At 40.9% G+C, this 18,250-nt stretch overlaps 1 protein-coding gene and 1 long non-coding RNA gene across 2 annotated transcripts in view; one reads left to right on the plus strand and one right to left on the minus strand.

The window, feature by feature from the left end:
• G3BP1 (G3BP stress granule assembly factor 1) overlaps nt 1-12,914 on the minus strand; it is a 31,451-nt gene extending 18,537 nt beyond the window's left edge. Inside the window, exon 1 of the mRNA XM_054568143.1 lies at nt 12,799-12,914. The gene's annotated coding sequence lies outside the window, so the exon portion shown is untranslated. The remainder of the gene's footprint in view (nt 1-12,798) is intronic.
• Nucleotides 12,915-13,400: 486 nt separating this feature from the next.
• LOC129066374 (uncharacterized) lies at nt 13,401-14,918 on the plus strand. The gene is made up of 3 exons (XR_008528699.1): nt 13,401-13,545; nt 14,180-14,344; nt 14,495-14,918. It is a non-coding gene; the product is annotated as an uncharacterized LOC129066374 (long non-coding RNA).
• Nucleotides 14,919-18,250: the final 3,332 nt, after the last annotated feature.

Raw genomic sequence — 18,250 nt, forward strand, 5'->3', positions numbered from 1 at the left:
CTAGTTCTTGGTCCAGAAAAAGATAATTTCAGATGTTCAGATGTTCTTCCTGAACCTAGATTCTTCAGAACTTAAAGATTACAGCTGAACATTAAAGGTTCTTAATAGTCATCTGGCCTTTGATTTCCTTTATTTTTTTTTAATTTAATTTATTGGGGTGACACTGACTAACAAAATTGTACAGGTTACGGGTGCACAGTTCTGTAACATAGCATCTGTACACTGTAGCGTGTGCTCACCACCCCCAGCCAAGTCTCGGCCCACCGCCATTTAAGCCCCCACACCTTCCCTCCGCCCCTGCCATCCCACGCACCCCACAGCCACCACCCTGTTGTTGGTGTCCATGAGATTTTGTTTTTTGCTCAATCCCTCCACCTGGCCTCCCAGCCCTCGGCTATCACAGCCTGCTCTCTCTCTCTCTGAGTCTGTCTCTGTTTTCCTTGTTAGTTCATTTTGTTCATTAGAGGCCACATGCGTGAAATTATATGGTGTTTGTCCTTCTCTGATTCTTCCTGGGATTTCTGAGTTTTAAGATTTCCCATTACTTAAACCAGAGCAACTACGCTTTTTATATGTTCAAGTTCCCAAGTAGGTTTTCCTTTTTTAAAAGAAGCGTTCTTGTTTATGCTAACCCAGTTGCCCCATTCTTCCCCCTTTGCCCTCCTCCGCCCAGCACTCCCGGTCATTCCCCGGACCGCTGTCCTGTCCATGTCCGTGAGTCGTTCATCTGTGTTCAGATTTTCCCTTCTTAGAAGGGCTTAGCTACTACCCTATGCAAACATCACTAACATCTGACCCAACCTCAGATAAAAGGAAAAATCCAATGTGATTCCACGACGTCCTCAGATCTCACAATGAATTTCAAAAATGGAAAACAGGTTTCCCAATTCCTCACAGAAACTGGTAAAGTTAGTATAATTTCCATTCCATTAAGTTGTATTTTCATATTTCCTAATATATTGAGGCTGGACAGACAGTTCTGCTTTCCCTGTCCAATCCAAAACATGCAATACAGCCACAATATAAAAAGAATGTTTTTCTGTTGTGACAGGCCAGGTAAACAGTGCACGTTAAGGAAACTCCTATCTTTCTACTTTAATTGCACTCGCTTCTCTCCAGCGCCGTCTGCTTACTCCCTGGTCAGTATCACACATGCCATCATTACCGCACTTAGTGACATCAACCTGACTTCATCCTTTAATACTGCCAAACAGTCTCATTATAACATAAATTTCTAAAAAACATGTATCAAATACTATTGCTCACAACCAAATTTCCTTTGCAAAAATGAGGAAGGTCCTTTAAGCTGTATATCAAAGGTAAGAAAAATTAAAACCTGTAGACCACCTCTAGAATTTCTCTTTTCCCTTTCTTTGAGACTGCCCAGATAATTCAAATTAAAAGAATTTTAAAAGCTCATTATTGGTTTGATTACACCCTTACCATCATTATTTTATCTCAGGTCATTGTCACAAAGCCAAGTAAGTTAAACATTTATATGCTAAAGTTATCTTCATCTCATTTGTGGATTGTCGTTAACTGCTATTATCCTAAAGCTTGTCAGAGAAATCTGTATCATTCACCAAGTTTCCAAACATTAATTTTCTTTATTAGTTTAACAGTTTAATATAATTGAATAGTTTGGAAGCTCTGTTCTCAGTGATCATTTCTGAATTTCCCAAACAGATGGTACTTTATTTAGGGTTGCAATTTTCAACTTCAGGAACATGTAATATAGCTACATTGAAACCAAGTTTCCAAAACTCTGGCATTAAAGTTACAAGTTTTAATGTCAGTGGTCAGGGTTACTCAAATACCTAAGCAGCCTCCAAAGCTTATATTTACACTACCAAAACTATATGGTTCCACTAAAATGGAAGCTCTGGCTCTTAAATCTCTCCTTTAAGCTCTTCTATAATAAACACTGACCAATGAGCTCAAGGGAAATGTAACAGTATTTAAAAATAATATTCTTATCAATTACGTTGCAATAAAACTCGGAAAAAGAGAAAAGTAATATTCCAATGTGACTGAATATATATAGCATTTTAGTAAAAAGGAACTATACAGATTCACTGTTGAAAGAAAGAGTGAAAGAAAGGAAGGAAGGAAGAAAGAGAGGGAGGGAGGACAGAGAGGAAGGAAGGAAGGACAGATTCCACAATTTAGAATGCCAAAAGCTTCAAGAATTCTACATTAGGAAGAATGAAAGTTCCTCCCTAAATACTACATTTCTTGAAAGTAGAGGTCATTTCTTACAAACTTTCTAGTTCTAAAACTATCTGACACGAGACGAAGTAAAAGTTTGCTTTCATTCAACATTCTCACACAAAAGGAGGAGGTTAAAAAATTATACAAGCCAAATGCATTTCTGACCATCCATCCATCCCTTGGGCTGAACTGTCAGGGTTTGCAGAATTCAGGGTAAAACAACAGGTACAATACTGCGTCTTTAATGATTAAGAAAAAGCCAAAGAGAAAACGAAGGTAAGGTGTGAGGACTACTTGCCAGAGAGAGAACTGACAGAGAACGATCACAGAGGAACCAACCGGTCAGGGCAAGAGAAATGCACGTGTTAGGGCAGCTGCCCACATACAACTGAAAAGCTTTTCAAACTGAACCTGTATGTCCTATAGTCTAGTTTGTAAATTATGCCTCAAAAATTCTAAATAAAACATGCTTCCACATTTCTAAAAAATCCTGAAGACATCATAAAATGTACTGATATAGTTAAAATCACTGTACTACCCGAACTTCCACACAGCATCAGTCACTGTAAAATGTCCAGGGAAGTTCTTGGGTAATCTGAGACCATACAATGCAAATTTTGTAAATATGCTTGTCTATTTAATAACCGGTCTCAGTCAAAAAGAAAATCTTGGCAATTTGAGCCCAACAGATCTGAGTATATACAGACACACTCAATCCTAATTTAAAAAATTTTATTTGGTCAATCATCTCTCTGAAACATTCCTCTTCCTTTCTGGCCCAAAAATAAAAGACAAGCTATGAGAAATATGTGACTACTGTCATACCTCCTAAGAATAAATTTTTAATTTCACTCCTGTTCATCAGAACTCTCAATTTTATCAAATATAAAATAACAAAAGTAAACAAATGCAAATAGATTCATCTCCACAAAACTAGTGTTTTGCCAGTTACTGATGCACTGTGACAACTATAAACTATGAACATCAATGAAAACCCATGCTAAAAAGTTCCAACACATTCTCCCTCATTCACTAACACTCCTGGAACACTGCGTCCTTTTTAAAAGTTTACAAATTTACACAACCATGGAGTCCAGCTGTTTCCAATATAACAGCATACGCCAATGGATACATTATTGGTCAGACTATGAAGCACGTAAATACAAAAATCGAAAGTAGGAAACTAGTTTTATTATTTCAATCCCCACGCTGATGTGAAGAATTCATAAAAGAAGCCACTCCCAAGACAAAGTTCATTAAACAAACATTGCAAATAATTCCAATTTGGAGATCACTCCCTTATTGCACTGCTTTCAGAGCAACAGGATAAACCTTTAGGTGTTTGTATTTAAAAATCACTCAAAAATAATATTCCTGGGGGGCTGGGTGAAAAAGGTGAAGGGGTTAGGCAAAAAGAACAACAAAAAACTCACAGACACACACAACAGTATGGCAACTACCAGAGAGACAGGGGGGCGGGGGAGGCAGAGGAGGGTAATGGGGGGAATAAATGGTGATGGAGGGAGACTTGCCTTTGGATGCACACACAATACAGTGTACAGATGATGTATTGTAGAACTGTACCCTTAAAACCTATATAATTTTATTAGCCAATGCTACCCCAATAAATTCAATAAAATTTTTAAAAATAATATCCCTAACAATGACATAAACTAAAGTCATTATAGTCTAGAAAGATCAGAGATGGGAAGAATAAAGAGAGGAGAATCACGCATTTTTCACTAAAGCGTGGATATTTTTTCATAATATCCCAAAATTGTATTCTATGAAAGAGGACAGGAAAATATATATTTAAATAATTATACTCTCCCTTAAAAACGGTTACTAGAAATACTGCAAAGGGGCTAGGTTAGGGAAAGGGAGTTCTTGACCTCAAGAGCTGAAGAAGATACTGACCATTTAGAAACCCTTAGGGAGAGACAGACAGTTAACATGGCCTTCTGGTCAGGGCCCAGTTTCAACTTTGCACAGTGGAGGAAGTTTTCTGTCTGGTTACTTTCTCCAACTCTCAGAGCAAACATCTAAGAGCTAAGCATTCTCCTAAAAACACTTAAAATTTTTTTCACCTTTACATCTGTCTTAAAACAAGATACCTATGTACTTTGCTTTTTTAAAGGACTTTATCAGAATATTTTCTGATGAAGTTTTCCAATTTTAGGAATTTGCTTTTTGGCTTATGATACCATAATTTTTCCAACAGTATTGCTCTGTGCTTGCTTTCGGATCCTTCAAAGCGAACAAGGAGAGCATGATTAAGGTAGTTTACAATACAAGAAAAAAGGTCTGAGGCAATAGAATTGGTTACTAGTTACCTACAAGGACTGAAGAGTGTAATTTTTATACTTTTCTTACCTAACTTGAAAAACAGTATCAAGAAGTGCTATCCTATTCTAGAAAAACATAAAGACATGGAAATGCTGAAGATGTCTCACAGATTAACATAATCACCGATTCCTTTTTGCTAAATTGACCCTGATATAGAATACTGCCTTAACTTTCAAATGTCCGCTTAATCCCAAATTACTAGATTACAAGGCAAATTTAAAGAAATTCCCCATCAATAATTTGGCACCAAGTTTACAGAGAAATGTTAAATGTGCTTCCTCTGAAGAGCTGTGAGCATTTATGTTCCAAAAGCCAGGAGGCACAATGAAGACCAACCACAATCCACCTAAACTACTTCTAATATTAGAGCTTACTCTTAACAAAATCAAAATAGCAAAATGCCTTAATAGCTCATGATATGTAAATGACAGGTTTGTTACGAAAAACATGCAGCATAATACAATAAAAGGTTACTATGCAGCATGTGTATAGAACTCCTATACAAATCACTTGAAAAAACACACACACAACTAAGCAATAGAAAAACAGGCCAACGAAATGGAATAGGAAATTCTCAGAGAAGTAAATGAGCAACAAACAAAAGATTAAGTAACCAGTAAAATGCAAATCAAACCTATCACTTTTCAGAGGAGATTTCTCTCAAAGTACTAAAATAATACCAAACACTGGCAAGGAAGTCGGGAAAAAAGAACCTGCAAAAACTGTACAACTGGTACAATCACAGCTGAGGTCTATTTTACAGTTATTTTAAAAAGCTTCTGATAAATCTAGCAATTCTCTTCTATATATATAAGAGAAGCTCACCTATTTGCACAAAACATAAAGAATCCTCAACTGCCACTCTAGTTCTAAAATATAAGACTGGTAAAAACTGGCTATGGATTCAGTTATGGTTTATCCACACTGGAAACCTCTATATCTAAGATAATCATACAGGGCACTTATAAATAAGACTGAAAAGCAGTACTATTAATAATTATGCCCAGTTAAGTGGAGTGAATTAGGACTGTCCCTGGGAAACCAAAACATAAAGTCACCCTATTTATAGCAGTCATAAAGTCAGGGTGGAGGAGATCTCAAACACAATGTTAATTGTAAAGGTGGTAGCCAAATATGTACTGTATGATAGCCTTAAGTGTTTAAAAGTAGTTTAGTATACACCAAACAATACCAAGTATTGTTCAGACACATACGTAAACTTAATTTTTAAATAATTTGGACAAAAAATAGATCCATGGACTAGAACAGAGTTAAGAAATATACCCAGAAGTGCAGACAATTCAGTGAAAAATGGACACTCTTCCACAAACAGAGCTAGAACAACTGCGTATCGACCTATCGAAAAAAGAACCTCAGTTCATGCCTCACGTATTAAAATTTAACTTGAAATAGTTTCTGATAAAACCTAAAAGTATAAAACTTTGAGAGAAAATCTGCATGACCTTAGGTTAAGCAAATATTGTACATACAACACCAAAAATATAGTCTGTAAGAGAAGAGAAAACAAACTCCACCAATATTAAAACCTCCTGCTCTGCAAGACACTAAAGAATGCAAAGGCAAGCCAGACTGAGAGCAAATATTTACAAAGCGTTTATCTGACAGAATAAAGAACTCTCAAAATTGGGTTAACAACCCATAAAGACAAATAAGCACAAGAAAAATGCTAAGCATCATTAGTAATTACAGAAATGCAAATTAAAACAACAGTGACTTACCTACCACTATCCGCCTGACAGAATGACTAAAATTTAAAAGGCTGACCATACAGCATTGGCCAGGATATCGTGGAAATGCAATCCTCAAATATTGCTGGTGGGGATGTGGTGGGTACAACCACATCAGAAATGTTAGGTAGTTTCTTGAGAGCTTTATTTGTAACAGACAAAAGATGGAAACAAACCAAATGTCCATCAACAGGTGAACAGATAAACAAACAGATAAACAAAATGCAGTATACTTACAGAATAGTACTACTCAGCCATTAAAATAATAAAGCACATATTATTGTATGATTCAATTTACATAAACATTTTATAAAATGCAATCTAATCTTCAGTGACAGAAAGCAGTTAAGGAATTTCTGAGGGCAGACAAGGTACGGGAATGGATAGAAAAGAATAAATGCAGAGGGGTCTGGGCAGACTTTGAGGGGCACTGGGTATGTTCTTGATTGTGGTGTGGTTTCATGGGTATAAGTGATGCCAAAAATTATCACATTGTACACTTGACAAATGTGCAGTTTATTGTATGTCAATATATCTCAATAAAGTTGTTTTGGTTTTTCATTTAATCCACCAATAAAATAGCCTGGAAAGATGAAAGGTCCTCTCAGGGGAAGACATAGGATGGAAACCTGTACAGGAAAAAAAAGAAGTCAAACATGAAAGGGTGATACCACAAGTTAAATGTCAGTTCTGAGTACTATGTGATATAAGTGGCATCTTCTTACTCTATTTTAATTACTTATCAAAAATGCTCAGGAAAAATTAACAAGGGTTTGTGTGTACTAACATGAACACGAATTGTCATACGTTTTGTTGCAAGATGCTGCTATATATTCAAACATCTTAAGTTTCAGCTTCTGGAGAAGCAGAAGAGCTTTCCCCGAGCCTAAGGCCTTTCCCACAGGGGCCGCCGTCCGTGCTCAGAGGAAGGGCAGGGTCACCACCGCAAGGCCTGCTGCTCCATCTATTTTCCAAACTCCTCACATTCACCACCTGCCGCCTCCCTTCAACAGTCTTCCTGGCAGCTCCTTGGAGCACTGGTTGATTCTAGGGCAGAATAGGAAAATACAAGACGAGCCTAAAGCACCTGGTAAAGAAAGAAAATGTTTTTGTTGTTTAAAAAAAAAAAAAAAAAAGCATTGGGGAACATGTCCATCAAAAGGGCATAGGAGCCCTGACCTGTGTGGCTCGAGTTAGTTGACCGTCAGGTTCTGGTCACTGATCTGATTCCCAGCCAGGGCACGTGCCTGGGTTGCAGGTTCGGTCCCTGGTAGAGGCATGTATGACAGGTGACCGATTGATGTTTCTCTCCTCCTCTTTACCCCTCCCTGCCCTTCTCTCTAAAAATCATTAAAATCTTTTTTAAAAAGCAGGGGAGCACAAGTGCAAAAACTGAAACAATTTGATCAATAAAGTAAGTAAAAAAGCAAAAATAAATTTAGGGTAACACTAGATTATAACCCAAAGAATAAAATACACGCGAAAAAATTAATGGATAAGAAAATAAAGTCTTAATAAAAAGTAAATAAATGGGGGAAAAGAAACAATTCTTCCTCACTGCAAATGCAGAAAGGGGGGAATAAAGAATCACCATGAGAACAATGCAATAGCTGCAGGCAAGACCCACTAATAAGTGTGAAGATTAAGGGGGAAACTTCAGAGAAACAGAATATTCACACAGCTTCAAGGTGTCTAGTAATTACAGTGGCAGCTTTCATGTATGTCCACAAATTCAGATTCTCCTCACTCTTAGACTAGCTTCTAATGAAAAGACTATGTGAAGGGGAAAAATTCTAACCTGGTAGACACCACCTTAATCAAGTGATCAAAGTTAAATTCAGCCAGTAAAGATCTTATGTACCCTCTGATGTAAAAGACTAAGTCACCTCTGTGGTATTCTTCCCCCAAATCCATAAACTCAGTCTACTCATAACACCAGACACACCCAAACTGAGATCTAAAGTGTTAGGGTCATAAAAGACAAAGGAAAGACAGGAACTGTCACAGACCAGAGAAGAGAAACTAAGGCGACAGGAGGACCAGGTGCAATGTGGTATCCTCGGCTGGACCTGGGAAAGAGGACATTAGAGGAAAAAGTAAGAAAATCCAAATAAGATCAATCACATAGTAGTATTTTATCAATGTCAATTTCTTGGTTTTGATAAACATACCACAGTTAGTTAAGACGTTAACATTAGGGAAGCAGAGTGAGGGCTATATAAAATGTCTCTGCATTTCAACTCTTCTATAAATCTAAAATTCATCTCAAAAACAACTTTTCCCAAAACATAAAAGCTTCAAGACAGGAATTAGAAAACAACAATTCAGAAGTCTTTTCTTGGTTTTTAGTATCCCTTTCCCTTCCAAAATGAAGTTAGCCCAGGTTGTGTAGTTCAGTTGGGTAGAGCATCATCTCAATATGCCAAATTGTGGGTTCATTCCCCAGTCAAGGTACATAAAAGAATCAACCGATGCATGCATAAGTAAGTGGAACAACAAATCTCTCTCTCTCCCCCTCCTTCCCTCCCTCTAATCAGTTTTAAAAAGTCAACTGGGTTTATAATTAAGCAACAATCTGTTCGTTCTCATCAAGATAAAAAAATACTAAAATTCTTAAAAACATTATTTCCTCTCCTTTAGACCTCATATAGCATAGGTGGACACACTCCAGGAAACCCTAAGAGCTCACAGTTCACAAACATGGTATTTGAGGCACAGCCCAGGAAAGGTAGGTGTCACACTAATGCCTTCCAGATTTGGAATTCTTCAATATTTTTGAATAGCTAGCCTGTATCGATCTATGGTTCCCTACTGGGTACACAACATGCTTTATAAAATAGTTTAGGACAGCTATCTGGATATCAGATTATCAGTCCTCTTTTAAGTAAAAACATGAGAAAACCTAAAATATGTGAAAGCACTTTTAAAATATGTTAAAGGCCACACAAATATAAAATAATACTGTTATATGACCACTTAACAGTCACCAAGGATGACATCCCTATAAAATGTGTCCTATCCAGGAAGCCAGCTTTCTTTCTCTGAACAATCTAGTATTTACTTTTTATTAAATACATGAAATATCACACACAGACTAAAAAGCTAAGCAATATGAGACTGGTCAGAGGACAGAAGGGGAAATCTATCATGAAAAGACCTTATTTACTAAAGCCACAACTTGTGAAACTTTTTTCATATTTTCTTTCTACTTATAAAAGCCACTCTTCACATACCAATTATTCTTAGCTCTTCACCATTATCACCCAGCTAATAATGTAGCTTTCCCAATCAAGGCCAGACAAGGTGTCCAAGAACAGGTAAAACAAGACAAAAAAAAAATTTAAGTAAACAGAAAGTTTATTTTTGAGATTTCAAACCATAAACCTAGTTAACTGCCACAGTGTGATCAGCAACTACAAGTGAGATTACAGTTGCTGAATCTAAATTTAACTCCATGGCTGGAAGGGCAGTAGCACACTACAGGTTTTTGCCTTCTCGAGGTTAACTGCTTGGGGCGGGGCAGGGGGTGGGGGGGAGGGAAGAGCAGTTTTTTTAACCTACCTATTCTGACATTTCCCTTTGTAATGTCAATTAAATTTTTGTCCAAAGCAGTATTAAAGCACAGTTAAATGAACATAAAATGCATATATAAATTCTGGATTATTTTTTAAAAAACAGTATTTGTTGAAAGGTCAAGTGAGTAATTTTATTAAACTGACAAAAAGAAAAACTTGATTTAGGTCAGAAATTAAGCTTTATATTAAATTTCGTCTCTTAATTAAACATCGCCCCTCCTAAGAACCATATGCAATTTACAAAACTATAAAAATTTAAAATGAACCTCTGCCCTTTATATTCTATGCAAATTACTAAAACAAGTTAAAGTAAAAAAAATAAAATAAAATAATGTAAATTACAAAAAACCTGCTGCAAAGTAGGTCACTAACAAACATTACCAAATCTCCTGATTGTTTCCTTAGCAAACTGTCAGCTGAGAACAGCAAACTGAATTCAAGAAAGAACAAAGAACTGCCTACTTTTCTACCAGTTAAGAGGTACAAAAGCTTAGATTGAAAGGATTTAACAACAAAAGTAACCTCTGACTTGGCTAGGAATCAGGATGGCACCCAAGTCTTGTATTAGCATAATTTTTCTTTCTTTCATTTGTTCTTGATAAATGAACGCAGGAGAGGACAGCCAGGCCACCAGTTTGTGAAATAGCAGTTTCCATCTTCCTGCCCAACTGATAACCACTTGCCTGAGGCCAAGAACTGGTTTGCTGTTCTGGTGTGTTTTTTTTTTTAAAAGAAGTATTTGATGGGAAAAGTAACAAAATTTTCCCTCCATTAATGCACTAAGATAATTTCACTGATACATTTTACCTCAAGCAGTCATAAAATCAGATTCAAATTTAACAGTTTAACGTAAAACATTATGGTACTTTAACATATGATAACTTAAAATATTAATCCAATAGTTAACCAGTAAGAGTACTAAGTGCAATTGCTACAGAAAGGCAAGTTCCAGGTAAAACAATGTTATATTCCAAAGCAATCTGTTATTTATGGCAACACCAACATAGGTACAACTTGTCAATACAAAATTTCATTCATGTATCTCTTGCTACTCTCTGTTAAGAAACATTGAAAGTTTTGGGTAAATGGAAACACAAACTATTAGGCTTCCTCATAGTTTTTAAATTTACTTAGGAGGGTTAAATTATGTGTTCTCTCTGCTGCAAAAAATCAAGACCAATCCTAAAAAGTGTCTGTACAAACAAAATAAATTAAAAAATAAAGGCTGAAAGCCATTCCAATCAATACTAATTCAGAAGGATTAACTTTTTCCAATCAAAACTTTTATTGTAGTTGTATCTCCTGTAGAGACATCTGTAATTTAAGCATGACTTGGACCAGCAACACAGGAACATTTACTATTAAGCCAGGAAATATAATGGATTTTACAAAACTAAAATATACCTCTCCTAGAAAAATATAAACTCAAGTCTTTTGTAAGTGTCTCCGACGTTTACACAGGAGCCTAGCAGTAAACGCTAAATAATGAACTAAACGCAGACAGCCTGTCATCCAGACGACCCCAACTACCTGCAAGGGTAAGATTTCCAACACACCTCAACCGCCCGGAGTTCACCCAGCATAAGCTCCACACAGGTTACATTTACACTGTAACTGAGCTCCATCTTTTCTTTCCATTCCAATTTCAAATTTTAACCTATACGTGCTAGCGAGATCTGAAAGTCATCGCTCTGAACCTCATGTTCTTCCAATATAAAACGAGGAAGTTAAATTATGTTCTCAAAGGTTTTTCTCAAAAGTGTGCTCGCATTTTTTTAAAAAAGAAAAAAAAAAAAAGCAATGATTCAGGGTTTAGTAGCAGAGCCTAACTTCCTGCTGGCGGGAAGTTCCCATCATCATGCTTCGAGTTTCAAACCTGACGAGGACCGCTGTCCATGTTCACTTGCACTCACTTCATTTTATTCTATGCTTTTTCCAGAAGCTTTTAGGGCAGCACATCTATCAGCTTTCCATGCGAATACATATAGAAAGGAAACACAAACGCTTTCTTTTCCTTTGTCTTAAGCCCAATCCAACCGTAGTTTCCCTGGAAGCCCAGAACTGGCTCAAGTACAAATGCCGCTGCAAGGCTGCAGCAGTTGGACTTTCGAGGCTGATGTTGTCCCCAGGGACTACTGTTGCCCTGGGGCCACATAGAGCGCTGGAACAAAGAATAAAATGGGCTCGGGACCTAGGAGTCGGGGACCTGGATTCAAATACCTGCCCCTTACCGTCCGTATGCCTTTGACCATGTCACTCCACCTCTGGACCTCTGAGTCCGCTGTAAAATGAGGAAAATCATCGAACCTACCTCATCAGTCGTTGTGGGAGTAAATGAGAGGCACACAAGTTGCTCAATACAGTGCCTGGCACACAATGAGGGCTTAGAAAAAGTATTAGTTATTATCACTGATTACCCATGCGCTCGTTGCTCCCTCTTTACTCCCTGTAAAACCAAAGATCAAGCACTTCTGATTCCCAGGGTCGAGAAATCCTCAGCGCAATTTCGCGTCGCTCCCATCCCTAAATAAAAGCCTCCTCTGGCCCAGGGTAAGCTAGAGCACCATGCCAGCGGAGGAAAGACTGCTGGCGCGTGGGGACGCAGGCGGGAAATGCTAGCGAGCTGGATGCACGGGGCCCCAGGCCCCCGAGATCGCCCTGGGGCCCGGGCGGCGGCCGCAGCTCGCTCTCGCCCCGCGTGGCAGTTGGGCGCGGCACGCGCACGCGGGGAACACGGCCACACGCGCCGGCGGTGGAGGGGGGGTGGCGGGGAACGGAGGGCCTCCGCTCGCCCGGGCGCCCGCCTGCGGCCGTTGAAGGGGGGTGCGCCTCGCGCGAGAGCCGCTGACTCTTCTCACAACCGCTGCAGCTGGTACTGGACCCCAGGCCGCCCAGCCCCGCCCATACCCCCGGTGTACCTGCGCGGCTGAGCGGGAGAGGAACAAGCTTTGCTCCACAGCTCGGAGGAACGAAAAAAACCCTCACGCAACTGCGTCCGCACACACGCGTGCTCCGCCGCCGGTCTATATAACTGCGACTCAGCCTAACTTGTTGCGGCCAGGTCGGGGAGCCTGATGACCAATCCCAAATGCGTCCTCTGGGCTCCTCGAGCAGCAATTGGGTATTGACTCAGGATGAAGGCGTGACTCTTGATTGGCTTTGACTCATACCTATGAGACTGTGAAGATCTCGTTTCCCTAGTAACGGATTGGCACAGAGAGAGGCCAATTACTTAAAAGTATGGTGGGAAGGTGGGTGGGAGCTTCTTTGACTGATACCAATATTAGCCAATATATGTGTGGAGCCGCTCCAATTCGTTAAAATGGCTTCCCCTGGGTGGAGATCCATTTTCCAGTGCAGGAGCGGTTGCTCCACAAGGTGGGGCCCTTGTACTTTGGGGAAGTAAACCCCAAGCAACTAGGAGGTGGGAGCTAAGGAGGGAAAGGAGATCCTCGGCCAATCGCAACACAGAAGGAGCTGATTGACGTGGGGGTTGAACTGCACCAAGGAGACCGAGCTCTTGGGCCGCGGTGCTCCTGGGGCGGTTCTGAGGCTGTCCTGTCCAGGGCTGTGTTCTTTTTCTTTTCTTTTCCTCACTTGTTGGCTCCGACTTCTGAGGCCCCTCTACCGCCTTTTCCGCAGATTGGTACCAGGGTAACCAAGTGGTAAAGTTTCCCGTTGTTTGTTTCCTCTTATAACTTATTTCCATGCCTAAGGGCACTTGCGGGCTCTCACCATTAGTCAGCACTATCGCTAGACAACTATTAAGGGAAAGCCAAAAGAGAAGATAATTCCCGTGTATCTGAGATCTTGTTAAAAAAAAAAAAAAAAATCACACATGAACACTGCTGTTGCGTTGGAGAACACAAATTTCTGCCCTGTTTTTGTGGGGGGTTTTGGTTTTTGTTTTTTTAGCAAGTGCTGCTGCAGGTCGGCCCGAAGGTTGACTCCTGGGTGTTCACTGAGGTTTTCCCTTTTTGTTGTTGCCGAGGATGGTAGTTTTTAAATTCTCTGATCTGCTTGGGCCTCAAACATCCTGTGCGCCACTACCATTTTCATTCAGTTTTCTAATCGCTGTGGGTGTGAGGGCTTATTTCTCTAGGTCAGTCCATCTTTAAAAGGTAACTTGTCAAACTCCTGTATGGAGATCCTGAAGATTTCCTGAAAGAGTTCAAGGGCGAATTAGCGCTCCAGCCTAGTCCTGCCCACATCTCTAAGTGTATAGCTGGGTCCTCTTGGTGACCAAAAGCATTTTCTAGGGAAATACAAAGACACACCTGGGGTCCTTTCTCATTCCAGGCTTGTGACCCTGCGGGAGGGGCTCCCGTTAAGTTTTGCAGAGAAATTTAGAAATGAAGCACGTGGAGCGTCTCTGTTGGGAGAGAAAGGGGCGCAGGCAGCCGCTTGGTGGCATCCGGGCGCATCCTGACAGCCTCCCAGCGCGGACCTGGCCCCAGGAGCAAAGTGAGACGTCCCCTCCGCCCACCCCTCTCCACCCCCGCCATGCCTCGCTCCGGCAGCTGCCTTGTTCTTTCATCATTTATCGTGAACTCCAAGGGCTGGAATCAGGGATGATCAAGGCGCTGTCCCTGCTCACTGTCCCTCATTCAACAGACCACAGCGCCGCCCTTGGCCAGAAGCTCCCAGAACGGGGGAACAGGTGTTTGAGGCTATGAAGACACCAGAGGGAACTCAGCCCGGAGGAGAGAAGCTGCTGAAGGTTTTCGGGAGTAAGGAACCTCCACTCCAGGATCGTGTTAGCCATGCTAAAGAAATTCAGACTTTATTCTACAAGGAGTGGAGAGAGCTCCTGGAGGATTTCTTAAAGTGGGACTAACATATTTGCATTTTACAAGATGACCCTCCAAATTGAACCGCTGATGAGAGCAAATTGGCGAAACTTTAAACCACAGATTGGTAATTTAATCCAAGAAGCCTGTGATAGGGGTCAAGGCTATTCTTAATTTCATTCTGAGGGAATTTTAAGTGATTACAGTTCTTTTTGTAAAGCTAATTTGGCAGTCTTATTAAATTGTGTATATCCCACTTGGTTGATAGCCACATCTTTTTTTACAAAGGAGCATATCGACATTACAGTATTGTCAGCTTGTTAGACTATTTAAACGGAAAAAGTGATTGCCCATCAGTTTGCAAACTATTAATAATTGTTGATATGCACATAATATAGAATACTATGCAGCACTTTATAGAAAAGAATGAGATAGAATTATACAGATGTGGATCGGTCTCCAATTAATTGGACTTTAATTGAAAAAAATCAAGTTCAACAAAACATAGTGGAGTCTCATGATAAAAACAAAATAAAATATAATTCCTGATTTCTGTATGTTAAAATATGTATCCAAGAGCATAGCCCTGGCTGGAGTGGCTCAATAGCTAGAGCACCAGCCTGTTAGCTGAAAGGTCAGGTTCGATTCCCAGTCAAGGCATATGCCTGGGTTGTGGGTCAGGTCCCTGGTTGGGGGCATGCGAGGGGCAACTGATCAATGTTTCTCTCCCTCTCTTTCTCCTTCCCTTCCCTTCTCTCTAGAAATGAAAAAATAAAATCTTCAAAAAAAATAGATAAAACAATGGTCATTTCTCCCCTAGGGAATCCCCAAGGTTGGAAGTGATGAGGGTAATGTATTATGTGAAAGTTTTATAATGAGATTGTGTTTGTGTACTGTGTGAAGGAAGGAAGGAAGGGAAAAATGGATTACCAGAGGGAAAATGTGGACAAGACCTCAGATAGCTGTTGCTGTCTTCCACAGAAGAGCAAGTTGCCTGTTTCTGTGGTAGTTTCCCTACTCACATCATAAACCCTCAGAACCCAGATGCTGGATACTTAGTAACAAGTTAAATGAGTAATTTACCACCAATGAATTATCTGGAGCACTGACTCTCAGAGTGGGGGTGGCATAGGAGATGTTGCCCCTAAGAGACACATGGCCTTGTCACAACCTGGTAGAGAGGCCACTAGCATCTCGTGGGCAGAGCTCAGGGAAGGACAGGAGAGCCTCCCATGACAAACAATTATCTAGCCAAAAAGTTAGTAGAGAAGCCCTGGTCTAGTTATTTTAGTCATCTAAGAAAGAGTCCCACCCAGCCTCCTACAGGTCTTTTCACTGCCAAACAAACCCCTCCAGTACACTACCCTTCTCTGTCTTCCAATACTTCTCAAATTCTGAAAATCAGAGTGGGAAGACATAGGTAAGACCCCAGAAAATACAATTTAGTGGGAGGAGTGTAAGGTTAGTGGGAAATGTTTGGTAAGGAGTGATCCTACGGATATCAATTAGATCAGTTTCCCAAACATAGCTAATCATTCATGAAGGATGATTAAAAATACAGGTATGTGCCTGGATATAACTTAAACTCTCACCTGTGAACAAAGACATAGTATAACAATATTCATTGCAGTACTGCTTATAATAGAGACAGGAAACAGCCCAGCTGTCCAACTATATGGGACTGGTTAGATAAAACACTATGACACAGTGCACACTTACAGTGGACTGTCATGTAACAATAGAGGAAATGAGGCAGATCTGTGTGTACAGTTATAGAGCAATCTCCAAGAAATACTGATAAATGAAGAAAGCAAAGTGTAGAATTATGGGAAGAGTAAAAAAAGGGAAAGGGATACCTTGGGGTGACTATTTGTATTAAGATATAGTGTATTGTGGGGCAGATTTCCAGTCAAGATGGCAGCATAGGCAGACATGGCTCGCCTCCTTCCATAACCACATCAAAATTACAACTAAAATATAGAACAGCCATCACTCAGAACCATCACAAATCGAGTTATATGGAAGTCTGACAACCATGGAATTAAAGAAACCACATGCATCCAGACTGGCAGGAGGGGCGCAGACACAGAACAGGCTGGTCACATATCCAATCATAGATAAAAATCCTGGAGGGATATCTTGGGAGGGAGGAGTCCCAGCCCCCCAGCCCAAGGTTCCAGTGCCAGGAAGATAAGTCCCCGCATTTTCTGGCTGCAAAAATCAGCAGAGATTGAGTCAGTGGAAGAAAGTGCTGAAGCCCCAAGCAGTTCCTCTTAAAGAACCCACACATGGACTCACCTAACCAGACTCACTCCCTCTGAGCTCCAGCACCAGTGTAGCAGCTTGAAAGCCACCAGTGGCATTCAGGGAGAGACTGAAGTGTCTGGCATCAGGGAGAGCAGAGGCCATTGTCCCTTTCTAAACCCTTCCCCCACAGAACCAGCAAGGTGATGCCATATCTGAGACTCCATCAACCTGGCTAACACTGTTTGCCTGGCCCTGGAGATCCCCTAAGACTCCATCCCAATCAACTTATGGACCTACCCAATCTGCTTTTCCATATGAATGGCTTGTCTTGGCTCATGCCTCACAACTTCCTAAATCCTATCAAACAAGCAGCAGCTGGCCTCAGTGAGCCCCAGGCATGGCACAAGTAGCGGCTTGGCTTTGCTTGGGAATCTCCAAGCCTAACACAAGCAGCAGCCACCTCAGACTGCTTTATAGCTCCGGCAAGCTGCCCTGAGCAAAACACAGGCTGGGGCTGTTCTTGGCCTGCACCACCCAGGAAACCCCAGAGTATAAGCACCCAGTGGGCAGCTACAGACCAGGACAGAACACCACCACCTGGCCCCTGCACAGCTGATCCTCGATGGAGGGCAGAGGGTTGTGGTCAGTGGTCACAGCCCGTCCTTGCAGCTGACTGGCCTGGGTAAATCCCTCCCATTGACCTGTCAATAGCATCAAGGCTCAACTACAAGAGGAGAGTATAGTCAGCCCACATGAAGGACGTACCTCAAGTACCCAGCTTAGGTGATAGGGGAGGCTGTGCCACTGGACTCTATAGGACATTTACTACATTAAACCACTGTGTTGCAGCATATCTAGGCCAGGCAAGTCTACTCGAGACTCAGGTAGATAGAAGAAAATGCACAGAGCCATGGGGATGCTTGACATGCCTTTATTCGAGGGAGCCACACAGGCCACAAGCCCATGTCTATGTCTGCGCACACGCTAAGAAGCCCCTACCTTCCTAAGTACTAGAAGGAACAAAGCCAGCTACAAGCCAAATGGTTAGGTACCATAGCATGAGCTGCGCATGCGAGCCAACTTCATATTATGGAAACCGTTTATTGGACCCAGACTCAAGGCTGTGAGACCCAGCCTCAAGGCTATGAGAACACTAGTTTATCTGACACCTTTAAGGTTGTGAGAAACTGCTCCCCTTAGTTAACCAGACACCTGGGTGAGGAAGCCAGACTGCCTCCACTCACCCTACAGCCACACTACCAAGACACAGAGTCAAAGCAGCTCTACCTAATACATAGAAACAAACACAAGGAGGCTGCAAAAACGTGGAGAC

The sequence above is a fragment of the Pteronotus mesoamericanus genome, unplaced genomic scaffold, assembly GCF_021234165.1.
Source record: "Pteronotus mesoamericanus isolate MK-2021 breed Mesoamerican mustached bat unplaced genomic scaffold, CSHL_Meso_final contig_2, whole genome shotgun sequence".
Taxonomy (NCBI): domain Eukaryota; kingdom Metazoa; phylum Chordata; class Mammalia; order Chiroptera; family Mormoopidae; genus Pteronotus; species Pteronotus mesoamericanus.